This window comes from Ascaphus truei, chromosome 17 (assembly GCF_040206685.1).
Source record: "Ascaphus truei isolate aAscTru1 chromosome 17, aAscTru1.hap1, whole genome shotgun sequence".
Classification (NCBI taxonomy): Eukaryota; Metazoa; Chordata; class Amphibia; order Anura; family Ascaphidae; genus Ascaphus; species Ascaphus truei.
The window spans coordinates 27,915,734-27,933,610 of record NC_134499.1 but is presented as its reverse complement, the minus strand read 5'-3'; the positions used below and the strand labels follow the sequence as shown (position 1 = coordinate 27,933,610).

Below are 17,877 nucleotides of genomic sequence, written 5' to 3'. Positions count from 1 at the left end.
TAAATACCCACATGATGTCACCAGGGCTACAGTGTGCCAATCCTTGTGACGTGCAGTAGATGTCATTAGGGCACTCTAAGGGTTTTAAAAGTACAAGATGAACACATTACTGTACATGAAAGAGCCACTTGCACACATTAACCTAATTTGCCCCCCCTCCCAAATCTCCAAGTTTACTGACAAACCATTTTAGTTTTAACGCTTGTCATGAGACTATATATGCTGGCTAATTCCATTCCCAGAATGCCGTTTGCCTCATCCTCGCATTTTATTGGCTCCCTCCCAAGTGAGGGCAGTGACATCATCAGATTGGAATGGGAAGCTGCCTCTGCTTCTCTATCTGCCATGTTCTTCTACCCAAGAAAGCAGGGATTCTCTCCCACTTAGAAAGACCCGGCGTTGGCTAGGAATTACCCCCTGAATTATGGAGGATACCATTTCAAATGGGAAGGAAAAATAAGAATAGGAAGGGGATTGCACTTTTAAATCACAGCTCTCCAAATCCATGATAGGGAACTAGCGCGGTTTTCATTTGCCTTCCCCATTAAGACTGTAAAGATAAGAATTAATAGAATATAGTCCTTTAGTGAAGCATGAAGGTACCCAGTGTCTGACAGGGCTGGGAAATTGGCAAATTCAAGATACCAAGTTTAGTAAATCCCGTCCCCTGCATGAGAGGTCACCTGCCTACAGCGAAGCAATTTAAAAACCGAATTCATAATAGCACATTTCAATTCCAGGCTGCCAGACTGCCACCCCTGTGTTGGAACTCGAGCAGCACTTATGTGACATTCAAATGAGCATGGCAGAAAACAACAGGAATAAGGCAGGAATGTTGGTGTTCTGAAAAAGATTGCTGTAAACAGGCGGCCCCGCATAGCAATAAAAAGCATGTTTTTAAACAACGTATCAACAATGCAATTGGCTTCTTTAAAAATATTAAATCAAAATTAAAGTAACATTTTCCCATTTTACATTTGCTTCCTGTGTAAAAAATGTATGTTTTTCTGTGTCTGCTTAATTCTAATCTTACTTGCCAATTATTGTTCCTCCGCTTTATCTGTTTGGTGTAATTAGTCCAGAATAACAATTAACTTGTATATACAACAGTGTACAAACAGTCTTATAACAAAAGGGATCAGGCAAAGATTGTGTGTACAGTATATATATATATATATATATATATATATATATATATATATATATATATATATATATATATATACTGAGTTAAGTTATGGTGAGTAAAAAAAGTGACAAAAACCCTCCACAGGAAAGCAAATATGCAAATACAACTGTATGCTCATCTGCATGTCTTAGGCAGGTCTGCAATAGTTAGTAAATCTCTCCATAGCATTTGGTTACCATGGTGACATTAACACGGAAAAAAAGACTATATTACAAAATGCTTAAGTGTCTGTTATTTTAACCCATTAAACATGCCACTGCCAGCTCACTGTCAGATCCTGATTGACCTAATTGGGGGTCCTAGGCCCGGTACCGGGCCCGCCACCCCAAAAATACATTTTTGGCACCCACGCCACCGCCTCAAAATGAAAGCGCTGCTGCGTCGTTATTTACAAGAAGCCCTTACCAGGGCGCCACACGCCACCGCCTTCACCCGGCAGGATTTAAAATGAGGGTTTAGTCAGTTTGTAATCAGGGTTCAATGACAAGCTGCGGATAAAAACGGCGGCCTGCGACAATTAAAAACACTGCGCAGATTACGCCATCGACAAACTGCCCCCAAAGGTTAAACGATGTGTGCCAATTTCAGAGGAATGTTTTCAGCTATACAAAAATAAAACTAGAGATCCCGTTGAGCCCTAAACTGGGGCCTGAAGGGCATATTGGGAAATCTGCTCACTGGCCCTAGGAGGGACTGGCCTTTTAGCCACTATACACTGGAACATAGCAGGGCTCTTCAACTAGAGGCCTGTGGGTAAAATACAGCGGGTGAGCGGCCTTCATCTGGCCCTTGGGCTCTCTGCTCCTGCTAGTTTCATACTAGTCGCTTAGGTAGATAATGGTAATTTTTCACACTGAAACTTAAGTACTGTATACACACACACACACACACACACACACACACACACACACACACACACACACACACACACACACACACACACACACACACACACACACACACACACACACAGTGGCGAGAAAAAGTTTGTGACCCACTTAGGATATTTACATATTTCACATATTTCAAACCTAAAATGTTATTAGATCTTAATCTAAGTCCTAATAATAGATACAGATAACCTGATCAAACATATGACACAAAAACATGAGATTTTTTCCAACATTTATTTATCCACGAATGATTAAAACATTCATGTGTGAAAAAGTATGTGAACCTTTAGATTCAGTACCTGGTGGCGCCCCCTTGAGCAGCAATAACTTCAACTGCGCGTTTCCTGTAACTGCTGGTCAGTCTCTCACATCGGGGTTGAAGAATTTTGGCCCATTCCTCCTTACAGAACTGCTTCAACTCAGTGACATTTGAGGTCTTCCTTGCATGGACAGCTCGCTTCAGGTCCTGCCACAACGTTTCAATGGGGTTTAGGTCCAGAATTTGACTAGGCCATTCTATAACATGGAATTTCTTCTTCTGCAGCCATACTTTTGGAGATCTGCTTGTATGTTTACGATCATTGCCTTGCTGCATGACCCACTTTAGCTTCAGCTTCAGCTCACAGATGGATGGCCTGACATTCTCCTCCAGAATCTTCTGATACAACGCAGAGTTCATGATTGTGTCAATGATGGCAAGCTGTCCAGGTCCTGAGGCAGCAAAGCAGCCCCAAACCATCAAACTCCCACCAACCTTTACGTTTGGGATGAGGTTATTCTGTTCTAACGCAGTTTTGGTTTTCGCCGAACATAACATTTCTCATTAAGGCCAAAAAGTTCTACCTCTCATCTGTCCAGAGAACGTTGTTTCAGAAGTCTTGTGCATCATCTATGTGCTCTTTGGCGAACTTCAGATGGGCAGCAATCTTCTATTTAGACAGCAGTGGTTTCCTCCTGGATATCCTTCCATGAACACCATTCTTGTTCAGTCTTTTTATGATAGTTGAGTCATTAACACTCACATTAGCCAAGCCAATTTTGATAGGATAACCGCTCCTGGGTAGAGTGACTGTGATCTTGAACTTTCTCCATTTGTCTGATAGTGGATTGGTGGAGTCACGATTCCTTAGAAATGGTTTGGCACCCCTTTCTAGACTGATGAGCATCAATAACTGCTTTTCTGAGGTCCTCAGTGATTTCCTTTGATTGTGGCATGACATGTTTCCACACACCTGTATGGTGAAGACCAAACTCACAATGTTTCTGATCGTTATATAGAGTGGGGCCTCCCAAACTGTACCTAATTATTTAAACACCTGATTCTAATTATCCCCTTTAATTTAAATGATAAAAACCAGGGATACACTTACTTTTTCATATACCCTGACTCTTAATTACGCACGGTTTGTCTAATTCATACATCATTTTGTTTCAAAAGATATGGAATTAGTTAATATAAACCATATTGGATATTTAATAAAAGACTCAAGAAGATTCTCATGGAAAAACTAATTTCTGTAATTATCATTGCGGTTCGCAAACTTTTTTTTCACACCTGTGTAGTACAGATGTTATAAATGCAAAATGTCGTAATAGAGTCATTTTTTTAATCTATAAATGTATCTAAAATGAAATTACAATACGCGTGTTGCCCTTCTACTGCTAAATGTTTTCTGATGTGGCCCCTTCGGAGAAGAGGTTGACCTGCTTTGGTGTACAGTGTGTCCCGAATCCAATCAGTGGATGCAAATGATCAGACTGGGAAGGTTACTCTTGCACTGGGAGGGGGAGCTTGTCATTTCGAGATGCTAATTCTACTGCCACCCCAATTAGCTCCGTGCCACACGCACTGAACGTGCCGCCTTTGCTCTCCTTTGATTCGTGGTAACATTTGCTTTCTTCCCCACCAACTGTTAATCTGTTTCCTTTCAAACAAAAGATGTGGATGCAAAAACACACTGACGAAATGCTAATCCGTTCTGAGGGGGGGTGGGGGGGGGGGGTGAAACGCTATCTCCCACAACCCATGATCAAAGATTCCTGCGGCTTAAATGCGTTGCAGGCTCCTCTGGGGCGGAAGGGGTTAAATCAGCACTCCTGCTTTCCTATTTTTTTCTTTTCTTTAATAGGGTTGAAACAGGGGGGGTCTCCAGAGCTGAACTGCGTTAATTTCAGCTCCGGGGTGCTCTTGCTTCCCGAATTACTTTCTTCCAGAGTGGGTGCTGGTAGCAGCTCCAGGGCTGGGCTGTGTCTGGGGATAATAATGGCAGCATTGCGCGGGCCAATCGGAAGCAGTGACATCATCCCTTGTGGCTTCCTATTGGCCCGTGTGACCAGGACTTTTAAACCTGCAGAGCTGCTACCTGCACCCCGTACAGGAGATAAGTAACTCGGGGAACAGGGGGGTCCCCGGAGCTGAAATGAACGCTGCTTTAAACCTGGAGTTCTGCTGGGATCCTGAGAGGCGAATGCTACAATAACCTGTCAAAGGTGTTACATTAAGGCTGCAGGCCGCCCTGGTTGGCAATTTTTGAGGCATTTTTTTTTATACCTACTTTAACCCTTTAAGTGCGTAGTCACTACGTCATGCACCCTGGCATTCTGGGGGGCCCATGCCGTAGTGACTATGTCATCCTCGAAGGGTGTTTTTTTTCCTCAGGTTCGATTGCGTCCTGCGTTCCCATGGAGGACAGGACGCGATCTTGCCAGTGAGGAAACGGAGCAGGGGGACTCGTCCGTTTCCCCAAAAATGCGTACCACAGTCATGTGACCACTACCGAAAGCGCAGGGCACGTACAGTGTATATAGAATATTTCAGCCGTAAATCCTCGCCTGTAGAGCTTACAATCTAAGAGATGGAACACCATCAGATGGGGAAACAAATTCTTCACTACAGTGTATTGACTTTATTTGTTTGTGTTGTGTTGGCTGCACAAGTAGGATTCTCTTCGCCTTAAACTATTCCCCCACATTTTGGAGCTGTACCATTCAGACAGGAAAAAATTAATTACAATTCATGGTCTGAATTCAAACATTAAAAAAAAAAAAAAAAATCAGGGCGTAAGGTGATTTATGGCTTAGCACCGCTTAGTAAATATGGCCAAAGCTTCATCCTCAAGGTCAAAAGACGCTGACACTGAAGGGTAAGTACATGTTACATTGTGTATGGTGCTAATACAGTCAACCTGATGGTGATACACAGACCAAGAGATATTCTTATAGCGCTTGTAGAATCAGCTACACAGGTTTCTCCCTACATGCTGTAGAGAGAGACCCCTTGCCTGGGAAGACTTAGGCTTAATTGAAATGAATACAGTTTAAATCTTCATGTGCAAATGGAAGACAGAATCACAGCATACGGAATCGGTGGCCACAGACAGATCTATTTGTACAAGCCATACAGAGCACTTGAAATCTCCAGCCACGCGGCATGTGGAGATCATCTGTGTTTTTTAGCCTCGTAAAATGCACAGAGCGTCATGCAAATCCAACAGAGCGAGAGGACGGGAGCATTGATCACCTACGTATCCATCAATTAGGTTTAACTGTCCAGCCTTTGACAGAATAAAGCACCATCGCAGGGCCAGACAATCTTTCCAACGCCTCTGGCGTTGTCTGAATGAGAAGGAAATGAGCATATTATTCTGTGTTTTAGGGTTCCAGAGACGCAAATGAGGAGTAATGCTTAATATTTCGTACCCCTTGAGCTGCTGTGCGCCGGCAAACAGAGATGAGGGGGAGTAAGGGGAGGGGGGGGGGGGGCAAAGAAGAGGAGGTAAAAATGAAATCCCCTCTCAAGTGGACTTGGAGCACAAATTCTTTCTAATGGCACATTCATTTCTTCTGCAAGATGCACCATCTGTCTGGGAATTCTCCAGCTCAGACGCTGCTTGGATGGAGAGAGATCCCGCACAAGAGGTCTCTATCTCTCTCTGTCCAGAGGGCTAGCAGGGAATACGCTGCCGCTGTTATGGAAGGGAAATGAACCCCAGCGGTGCTGGAGGCCAATGATGCACAATGCAGGGCCACCCAGCACTTAAAGGGTTAAGTGTGTACCCACTCATTACTGGGGGGGGAGGGGGGGGGTTACAGCCCCGATCAAACAATGAGATAGAATGTCACTGCCATTGAAGCAGCTAAACAGAGTTTCAAATTTGCCTCTCACACTTCTTTGCGTTTTTGGGGGGGTGGGGGGGTGAGATTTTCGCCAAAGTTCCCGATGCTCAGAATTTCACCAATAGCCCCAGGATTGCGGAACGAAATACTCTGCTACTTTGTCCCAGAATTGAGAGAAAATTGACTAGGGAAAGGGGACGCCTTGCACGCGTGACTTTTAATGTCAGCAAATTTGTTTTCGTGACGTTTTTGCGCGAGTTTGAGGGACGACCAATTGGCAGATTTCGCCTCGTTTGCGAACTTCAGCGAAAATGTGTCACATTTCTACCAGTGTCACCCCCTTGTGACCTTGGGCAAGTCACTATATGCCGGAGCATTGCAAAAATTCGGTTGTAAGCTCTATGGGGCAGTAACTCAGAGCACCAGCAAAAGTCTATGCACAGCGCTGCGTACACTGCCAGTGTTGTATAAGAATAACAAATGATTACGCTGGATGTTTTTTGTAATTGTCTTTATTTCTTATTCTACATCCCAATCATCATACTACTAGTACCACCAGTAAGAATCAGTATTATAATCACACACCACTTCCAAATCCTCATGTTTTCAGATGTAGATTAATATTCTTTAACATTTTTAATGGCGGCTTCCTGTGTATTGGGCAATAGCTGTAGCTTCAGATCACTGCATCATTTTAACAATTCCGGTGTTCTTACTTCATAGGGTTTCTTAACCCTTCTGAGGGTTCTTTATTCCCTCATTAGCACAAATAGCATGCATTGTGTATTCCACGGGTGGCTAACTCCAGTCCTCAAAGGCCACCAACAGGTCAGGAACCTGTGCTGATGCAGGGAGAACTTTAATACCTAACCTGTTGGTGGCTCTTGAGGACTATAGTTGGCCACCCCTGGTGTATGCTACCGTTGGCCATTGTGCCACTTAAAATGAGACTCTTGGGCTTAAATCTGACAAGTTTACTGACACAGTATAAATGATGATGGTAAGGATGAATGTGACAATAGCTTTAACTCTTAAGATTGTCCTCTCGGTCAATATTCTGTAACGCCCTGTCCCCTTAGCAAAGGAAGATTTCAGCTCCATTGAAACCCAGATCTCCCACAGCAAGAGGAAGGTGGCGTTAATGGCAGGTTGTAAAGGGAGTTACTGTATGGCAACTATTTAATATACTCCCAAAGTAATTAACGCCTCGTTAGCAAAGCTTGTGCCCCAGCATTCCCACCTGTACTTGGCAGTCTCCTGTTGGAGGCTGTCATGCAAACCCGGGTTCTAGAAATGCTGCTGCCAAGATCCCACCCTAGAAGTGGCTGCATATAGTTGCCAGGTGTCCAGTATTGAACTGGACTGTCCTGTATTTGGACACTGTCCAGTAAAACATTAGAGATAATACTGGACATGTCTGTGTATACCGGTATTACCTCTCTGGACTTAGTGACTTGACCGGCTTGGGGGGCCCGTGGGATTTCCCTGAGCACGGAGAGAGCATTGCTGTTGCTTGGGGGCTGGGCAACTGCCTTCATCTAGATTGACTGCTGCTTGGTAATGCAACCAATCAGGAAGAGGTGTCAGGAGCCTGGGGCCAAAGAGAGGAGGACACAGCATGGAGTGGAGAGAGGTATGTGTGTGTGTGTCTCGAACGCCTCACACCTTTCACCATTGTGTCCAGTATTTTTGGAGAAGCCGCCTAGCAACCCTAGCTGCATACAGGAGGCTCATGTAAAATTGTGAGGTGCGTTGGAGCAGGAAGGCACGATGCAAATGAAACATGTAATTGTTATTTTCAACAGCTGCCTGCAGCATCGGCAGATAATGTGTTACTTCTGCATGCACGGCCATCTTTTTTAAATTGCAAGATCTGCAAGTGGCAGGTAAGGGTATGGATAAAACCCCGTCCGTGAAACTGTCACCTCCCAACGACTGATCTTGTCCCTGCAACCGGAGCCCAAGGGCACGTCTGTTCCTAGCTCACTGCTTCCATAACACGCTGCACAATGTCCCTACACACAGGGAGAAAACCCTGCAGTTGGATATGGTTGTTGTGTATTTCAGTAATGCAGAGTATTAACTGAATGAATCACTTAAAAGTTACAAAATAAAATCACTGGGGTGCACAGCACCAGGAGAGAGCAATTCGTCATTACATGTGTGATAAACAAAAGTCATTTAAATGACATGTGCTCCGTGCAGCAGATTCATCCGAGAACCATTTGCTTTCAACTGCACCCTTTTATAAAGATGGGTGTTCCCCCCCCCTTCCTCTAATTTGCCCCCCAGTTTTGTAGCCGGGAGATTTTGTTAAGCAGACCTCCATGTGGCCAGTTTTATTGCCTGCCTTTGAAACTTGTAATAAACTTTGTTCGATGGACAAGCCGAGGGCCAAGAATGTGGAATAAGTGATAGTCCAAAAGGTGTTAGATTCAGAGAACTGAACTAACCCCACCTGCCTAGTTCTCTGTATCAGACGCAGTAGAAGTGTGTCAGTGGATCAAAGATGTTTTCTCGGCCAGTATATGTGACAGGTGACTTTGCACCTGTTCTGCTGTGTGTGATCAGTGACAGATTTAGGAAATGCCTTAAGAAGGAGTTGGAGAGGAGTGACACAGGGCCTGTTTATTTGAGGGATTATCATATTCGGTATATAGACCCCGTACTTCTCTTCTCGTATATAACGGAAATAGCCGTGTTAGTCCAGTTGCGATAGCGCAGAATAAATGAGTTCGTCAGTATTAGGTGATACCTTTTTAATTTGGACTAACAATTTATGTCACAGCTTTCGAGAGTTCTCCTCTCTTCCTCGGGTCAGCAATATATATATATACATATAGATGAACCCCTTGAATGTCGGGGAGCATTTAATATGGACATGAGCGAATAAGAACACACTTTTCCTTGCCAACCGTACCCAGTCATTTATCCCATCGCTGCACCTCACACCTGGGGCGCCTCTTAAATAACACTGAGAATTAAGGATTGCCCCTGCTGATGTGTTTAATGGAAACTTCACACTTCAGCATCAGTTATATCCCAGTGTCTTTTTCAGATGCATTTAGCCTATCATTAACATTACTATTCTATTACTGCAGTTCCTCATTTTACTACTTCTGGAGCATAATGGACTATGTATAACATTCAACAAGCAATCCTAAGGAAGGCAAATGACCTCTGTGTACAATCAGCATGTGGCTGGAATCTTCCCACTGCTGCAGTATCCTCATAGTAACTGTTTATATACAGTGCCGGTGGCATACTCAGCGATTTACTATAAAACTCAACAACGAACAAACAGTAACAAAACATCACTACGTGGGTAAATGTCACTGATGTACCATCCAATGTAATCCTTGCCCGGAGAGCTTACAACCTCAGAAATAAAACCCAGTGACAATATTGGATCACGCAACACATCTGACTCACGTGTGAAGAAGAACCTCTTAGAGTCGGAAATATAAAAACACATTTTGTTTGTGTTGGTCCCAGGAAATGTATCCCAACCTCACATGCATGTAGCGTCTGGAAAGTGAGATTAAAAGCATCCCTCATTCCAGCTGCTCACATATTTACTTGGGCATGTCCAGCTCTCCCTCCTGCTAATGTTATCGTGTGTGGAAATAACCCCTCAACCCAGGTCATTTTTAAAGCAAATTTCCACAAATCAACAGCCTGGTAGATTAGCATAGGGTGAGCTTAAAAAAAAAACAAATCTATGCATGGTGCTACTTATACAGTACAAACAGCATCCAGATATGGAGAGGGGACAATAACCCCTGCAGTGCATTACAATGCTTCCAGCATTGCACAGGTTAAAATCCTCTAGCATTCACTCATAGATTAAGCCCTTCCAGCATGAAGGGTTCAGTACACACTAGCATCCACTGACATGTTAACCTAGCTATTACTAATGCCCACTGGTAGCACAACCTCTGCAGTGCACAAGGTTTTAGAAGACAACCGTATCCACTCATAAATCCCCCTCTCCGGCACCACAGGGGTTAAACCTCAGTAATATCTGTTACAGCACAATCTCTGCAGAATGGGTTAAAATGGTGTAGCATTCACTGACAGTTTAAGCTTCTCAGTACAGAAGGGTTTCCAGTGTCATAGTATCCACAGACAAATGTGCCCCTGCGGCACCTGAGGGGTTACAATTCCTTAGTGTACACTGCAGTATAAGACAATGATGGGGATGGGAGTCAAAATGAGCATCTCCAGCTAATGCAAACATCCAAATAATGCAGAGACTTACCTACTCACTGCAGGAAGTTTATTGCACCGGGGGGGTTGTGTGCTCCCTTCTGCTCCCCGGTGACAGGAGGTTAGTTGCAGGGTTGGGGAGCCTGGCTCAGGCTGGCAGTGTTTCTCGCTGAGTGCTTCCAATTTCCCTCCCGTGCTGGGAGCCGGCCCCTGCTCTGCTGCTGCCTGATGCTCAGCTACCTCCCCCTCTGCTGCAGGTGTGTGTGTGCTGCAGCCTCTCTCCCTCTCTCTCTCTTCTCTCTCTCTCTTTCTGAATTCCTCCTCCTTCCTCTCTCTCTCTTCCTCTCTCTCTCTTCCTCTCTCTCTCTCTTCCTCTCTTCCTCTCTCAATCCTTCATTCTCTCAATCCTTCCCTCTCTCTCTCTCTCTCTCTCTCTCTCTCTCTCTCTCTCTCTCTCTCTCTCTCTCTCTCTCTCTCTCTCTCTCTCTCTCCCTCTCTCTTCTCTCTCTCTTTCTGAATTCCTCCTCCTTCCTCTCTCTCTTCCTCTCTCTCTCTCTTCCTCTCTCAATCCTTCATTCTCTCAATCCTTCCCTCTCTCTCTCTCTCTCTCTCTCTCTCTCTCTCTCTCTCTCTCTCTCTCTCTCTCTCTCTCTCTCTCTCTCTCTCTCTCTCTCTCTCTCCCTCTCTCTTCTCTCTCTCTTTCTGAATTCCTCCTCCTTCCTCTCTCTCTTCCTCTCTCTCTCTCTTCCTCTCTCAATCCTTCCTTCTCTCAATCCTTCCTTCTCTCTCTCTCTTCCTCTCTTCCTCTCTCAATCCTTCCTTCTCTCAATCCTTCTCTCTCTCTCTCTCTCTCTCTCTCTCTCTCTCTCTCTCTCTATCTTCTTATCTCCCTTTCTCCCTCTCACCCCCCCTCCCTCTCTCTCTCTCCCTCTTTCCTCTTCTCCCTCTATTCTCCCTACCACAGCCCTCCCTCTCTCCGTGTTTCCCCCTCTTTCCATCTTCCCCATATTATTCTCCTAATTCCCCCATCTCTCTTTCCCTTATCTCTCACTGCATTAAACTCTCTCTCTCTCTCTCTCTCTCTCTCTCTCTCTCTCTCTCTCTCTCTCTCTCTCTCTCTCTCTCTCTCTCTCTCTCTCTCTCTCTCTCTCTCTCTCTCTCTCATTCTTTCAATCTTCAATTTAGTTTTTTCTTCTCTCTTCATCAACTCTCTCTTCCCATCCTATCCCCTCTTCTCCTTTCTCTCCCCTTTCTCTCTCCTTCTGTACCCCCTCTCTCCCCTCCTCATCTCTCTTTCAGTTTCAAATTTGCTCCCTTCTCACTATACATTAGTTTATCTCATTCTCCATATCCCTTCTCCCTCTTCTTTCTCATCTTCTTTACCTATTTCTTCTTACTTCTCACTCTCTCCAGCTCTTCTCTCTCTCTCTCTTTCCCTCTCTCTCCCTTTCCCGCTCTCTCCCTCTCGCTCTCTCTCTACCTCTCATTGGTTCTTTGCTTCTTTTTCTTCCATAATTCCCTTTTAGCCCCTACATCTTTTAGTGAAATAAGGTCTCCCCCTTTTTCCATCCCTCACTTCTTACAAAGCAGTCACACACACACACACACACACACACACACACACACACACACACACACACACACACACACACACACACACACACACACACACACACACACACACACACACACACACACACACACACACACACACACTGAGGACGCTGCACTATTGTCCCTTATATTAGTCTCAGTGTCCAATGTGAAAGCCACTTATGTCAATATTATTGCCAGCACTGAATTGGAGATCTTATCTCAGAAGGGCATATAGTCACATCGGTGTACATGCTCACTTCACGTTCCCGTACCTGCAGTCTCTAAAGTCCCCAATGTATTTACTGTACTGTAGCAGTGTTGAACCTTTCCGGTTGAGGGTCCACTTCTGGGTGATAGAGCGTCGTCTGAGATTTTCTTATCCCACATAAAGACAGTAATTCTTTAATGAAACGACTTTCAAAGTCTCTTCCTTGATTGGACTGGAGCCTTTTCGTTAACCCATAATATACAAAGTACTCTTCCTATAACACTTTGGTAACTGTTGAAGCTCATTGATGTTTAGTGGGAAAAGCCTTGGCATATCGAGTGAAATGGTCAGAATATTGCTGATGAAACTATCGGGCTCCAAGGACAAGCAAGGACAAGAAGTCCATGCTGGTGATATTCATCAGCCTTTTTTTAGGAAGAGTCTTCCTTGACACACATCTGCCACAGTTTTTACCATAGTCTTGTACATCTCCAGCCATGTGAGGCCAATAGAACTGATCCCTCACTAGTCCAAGTGTCCATGCTCATCATGGGGAGACCTCAGTACCACTGGACGATACTTGGCCGGGAGTACCAACTGGATGTTGGGACTTTTTGCAGATCCTGAATAACACTCAACTCTTCAATACTAAATGGGGCCATTGTCGCATTAGAAGAGGAACATCTGGGTATGTCTTTCTTTTTTTTTTTTTTCAAACGGTTTTTATTAGGCATATTCATTTATACATACATTGGGTTACGTTACATTTCTGGCCTAATACAAATAGGTTTTCCTTGTTCGGTTAGGGGGGGGAGAAAGCACACAGTGCCACTTTATGGTCCATGAGGTGTGGAGAAAGAGAGAAAAAGTATGGTTCTGGGATTCCCGTTCTTAAAAAAACGTTATCTATATCTACGCCTTCCCTGGGACACCAATCATGCAAAATGGCCGCACTCATTTTAATTATAATTCTACCCACAGCAGCCGTGGGATTCAGTTGGATATTTGTCTCCATGTGGCTTATCGAGAACCTTCTCTTATACAAAAAGGCAGCATGGTATGATGCCCAAACTATGTCTCGTGGGTTTGGTAATTTACTGAGTTACTAACGGAGGGTTAGCTTTTTATTACCAATATTAAAAAAAGAAATCCGAGTTGTGCCTCCATTGTAACCCCTCTATTTCACAGTCTATACGTGGTATGGCGAGGCCTGAGTCCGTCCTCCTTAGTACACCATAATTGGACCCTTTGAATAAAACCAGATGAGACTTGGGTATATATTAATCGTGCTTTGTGACCCCAGGGCCCAGGGCAACCTTAACCTGGCTGCCAAAACACTCTACACTTATCACACTATATATACTGTATATATACATATGTAATACGCAGTAAATGAGGACGCTGTGCTAATGTCCCTTATATTAGACCCAGTTTCCAATGTGAAAGCCATTTAGGCCAATATTATTGCCAGCACTGAACTCCTTATCTCAAAATGGCTTGTAGTCGTGTTGCAGGCCTAAACAAATGCATTGCCGCCACGTGCGCTTATAATGTGCGCGACGGCGACAATGCGACAGAGCGATGTCGCGTCGCAAAAACTGGTAGCCGGCAATATTTGATTTTTCAAGGGCTGTCGCCTCATGTGACAGCCCCTGAACCAATCAAATGCCAGGAAACCCGCAATCTAACTTTCGCCTGTGGCGACGGGTGACGTCACCCGTCGTGTCGCTGCCGCCATCGACAGCACTATAAGCGTGGCCTAAGGGTGAAACATTTGTGAGGTGTGTGTGTAATACACAAATGATACTTGAAAGTAGCGGGAAAGCGTCTGTTATCTTGTTGCACTTTAACAGCCCGGCACGTATCCGGCTGTGTCATGCTGTAGGCTCTTCTCGACTCTCTCTCTGTGTAGGTACTGTAGGGTGACCTCACGTCCTGGTTTAGCCAGGAGAGATCCGTTTTTGTTGTTGTTTGTCCCGGTGTCCCGAAATGTTAGTAAATGTCCCAGTTTGTTTTTTTGAGTCACCGACCGCGCATGTTCCGGGTAAAATATGGTCAAATATGTAGGGAATGTATTTCTGCAGCTCTCTGACACTTTCTCTCTCATTGGCTAGCAGTCTCCTACAAACCTCCTCTTTCACCATCTGAGTGTCAGGTTGTCTCTTAAGCCCCTCTCACTGTCACGGGCTGTCTCTTTGTGTGCCTCTCAGACTGTCCCTACCTATCTCTGTCTCAGACTGTCGCTACCTATCTCTGTCTCTGTCTCAGACTGACAGTTTGTCTCCAGAGTCTATCTAGTTTTCTTCTTATCCAATCCCATATCTCCTGTCATCTGTTGCCAGGCAGATCAGGGACAGTGTCTCTTATTCGTTATCGCGATAGATGGAGCAGATTAATTCTCTATTGTCCACAGTATACTGTACAACACACACACACACACACTTTCTCCTCAATTGGTCCAATCCAATTGCAGATTATTCAATTAATATTAAAAACACAAACTTAAAAAAAAAAAATTTTTACTTATATTTTGGAACCTTATGCATATTAAAGAATCAACCCACATCTATTAACTGAATTTAAAGTAGCTGGACATACTGTACAGGTCCTCTTCATGTTCATCTGGTACTAAACGACAACCCTACCCTCAGCGCTGTGATCTGTGTCTTGTATTCTCTACTAGTACAGTGTGTGGGAGGGCAATTCTTCTCTAGGGGAGCAGCTACCACTCAGGGTGCAGGGCTGTCTGGCTACAATACCTGATGAGGATTCCAAATGGGACACACCGCAGACACAATATAAAGCGATGAATGCCAGTTATCTGCTTATTACTTGAAGGTTTCGATTACCCAACCAGACCTGCCAAGTTGTGCTCATTAGATGTCAATCGACATCACTCTAGGCTTCCACCGAGCTCATATGGTTCAATAGTCTCACCATCGGAAGACAGGATTATCCAGTAACGTGGCTTTACCGGAAGCTGTGAGCCCAGGCACCTCTGTCTATTTTCAATAAAGAGGAGCATCCGAAAATAATGTCTGAATTCTGCGTCGTTTCTCATGTCCGAGTCGAGCTCTGCAACTAATTGAGGAATCCAAACTAAATACGGGACAAAACCAAAGACCGACTCATCCTCGGGTTCCGTGGTTTGTAATTTTTTTAAATAACCGGACAAACTTTTGGGTTTGAGAACAGAAAACTGCATAACTTCACTTTTTTCAAAAATGCAGATACTGTATGAGCACCAGATTCTGGCCCAAAAAAGGAATTCAATGAATGGGATTATTTTCTGGGGTCACTGGCTATGGTTTTGTATTTGCAGCCAGGAGACTTTCACACATCACCCCCAATATTTTATTCCATTTATGGTTTATTCATGCGAGTACATCATAAAATGTCTTGTGGCTAAGAACCGTTTAGTAAATGCGTCTTCTATTGTCATGAACCTTACATGGGCATCAAGGCCTTACTAAGCTTCAGGCCACGAGAAATGGCTAAGTATCCGGGTGTGGGAACACACCGAGATAGGTTAATAAAATCCCCCCCCCCCTCCCTTATTTCTCTTGCTGTCACCGTGCAATTCAACGTGACGCTAGCCATGTCCCCGAGGGGACACTGGGAGATACATTAATTAGTGGATGTGCAAGTGGTGTGTAGAAGTAGAGGACAGGGCAGTGTGGCACAGTGTCACTGATACCGTGACGCCTGAAATATTAACAGGTGGCCTACACACCATTCCCTTCTGGTCTACTGTTAACCCCTTCCCCTGCACTGCATTGAGTCCCTGAGGTTATCATTTGACTCCACTGTTCATTTCAGGATTTACATTACAATGTGTGGCGAAGTATAGAGAATGAGCTTAGCAAGCGGAGAATTCAATGCATTGATACCCTTTGCTCCAGTATATCTACTGCTTGAAAGTCTACCATATCCCGCTGTGTCGGTGCTTCCAGGTGCTTTAAACGTTAAAATAAACACTGATTATTTGTAATTAGCGTCACAGCTAAATGAACATTTCCAGAGGGAAGATTGGATTTTTACACGGGATCTAGCATAGGTGATTATGTTTCAGTTTCGGTGAGGGTAAACCTCATAAAACATTTCTATCTGGCCGACAAACTTCCAATTAGGGCTTCTTTACAGCCCTGGGAGAGGCTGTAACAAGTCCAAAATCCAATACTGCGCCTCAGTGTGATGCTGGAGCTGAGCCAATTCAAATTGATCCCACTCAAGAGCTCTGCTGTAGAGGCAATGGTTTCCCCCTATCCAAAATATGTACTTAAACCGCAAGGTGAGTCATTTAATGTCAGAGGGTTGAAGGGGTTAAAAACGTAACCCAAAACAACATAAGCAAAGCCCCTTTAAACTCTTCACTGGTGGGTTAGTCAGGGGTGCGCAACTCCAGTCCTCACGACCCCTCAACAGGTCAGGTTTTCAGGATATCGCTGCTTCAGCACAGGTAGCTCAATCAGAGGCTCAGTCAAAGACTGAGCCTTTGATTGAGCTGCCTGTGCTGAAGCAGGTAGCCACTGATTGAGTCACCTGTGCGGAAGCAGGGATATCCTGAAGACCTGACCTGTTGGGGGGTCTTGAGGACTGGAGTTTAGCACCCCTTTTTTATTGTACGTGCATGATTTCATTAGTAAGACTGTTTTTCTGTTGTCAAAACAAAAAAAACTGAAGGATAAAAATACATCTTCCCATTGCAATGTTAGGTCATTTGTTTAGCTTGGAATTAAACCGCAAAGATATTTTATTGTGCTTTATGTGTGATGACAACATCTTGTATTATTTCTTTAAACAAAGGTGATATGTAACTGCAGCCAGACACAGCTTAGTTCTTGTGGATAAACTCTCCCATTCCTCAAACTGTACAACGACAAAATGTACTCGTGTGCAGAACAAATTTGGGGGTGAACTTGGAGGAACTGAATTCCGGTACCATATTTTTCAGTTCTGACACCTTTTAAAGCAACAGACCAAGCAATATACTACATGTTTTTTTTTAAATCAATCAGTTCTGTATTATGAGAATATACTTGTAGCATTTTAATTTTAAACAACTCTGAATTACACACCTGCATAAAGGAAGCCTATGAGTAGCTCCATGAGTGATAGTTTTACGCCGCATACATAAAGCTTGGCCCCTTGCAGACGCACTTACCAGAACGCCCACCTACTGTTTCTGTACCTCCTTCCTACCAACCAATTAGATTGTAAGCTCTTCGGAGCAGGAACTCCTTTTTCCTAAATGTTACTTTTATGCCTAAAGCGCTTCTCTCCTTTATGTGTTATTTATATTATTTGTTATCAATATGATTGTCACGTGTATTACTGCTGTGAAGCGCTATGTACATTATTGGCTATATATAAATAATGTATTATAGTGTAACAAGTCTTTTCTTATTTCTACAGCAACCATTTACAAAGTCACAGATACTGAGTCAATACTACCCTGCAGTCATTTAGTGAACCCCCAAGCCGAATCTTCACATATCAATCACAGGAAAATGGATCGATCGGCAACTTACCTTATGACTTATTGTGTGGATTGTATTGATGCACTTATTCATTTTTTTTAAACAGCAGCTTGGACCGCTGCTTTAGGCTGCGTTTATAGTACTGGCGACTGTGACGTTGCGCAGCGCACATGCAGTCCGTCGCCG

General features: G+C 44.1%; 1 protein-coding gene across 1 annotated transcript in view; it reads right to left on the bottom strand.

Moving 5' to 3' along the window:
* LOC142468201 (G-protein coupled receptor 22-like) overlaps positions 1 to 10,709 on the bottom strand; it is a 107,881-nt gene extending 97,172 nt beyond the window's left edge. The window contains exon 1 of the mRNA XM_075574461.1: positions 10,460 to 10,709. The gene's annotated coding sequence lies outside the window, so the exon portion shown is untranslated. The remainder of the gene's footprint in view (positions 1 to 10,459) is intronic.
* Positions 10,710 to 17,877: the final 7,168 nt, after the last annotated feature.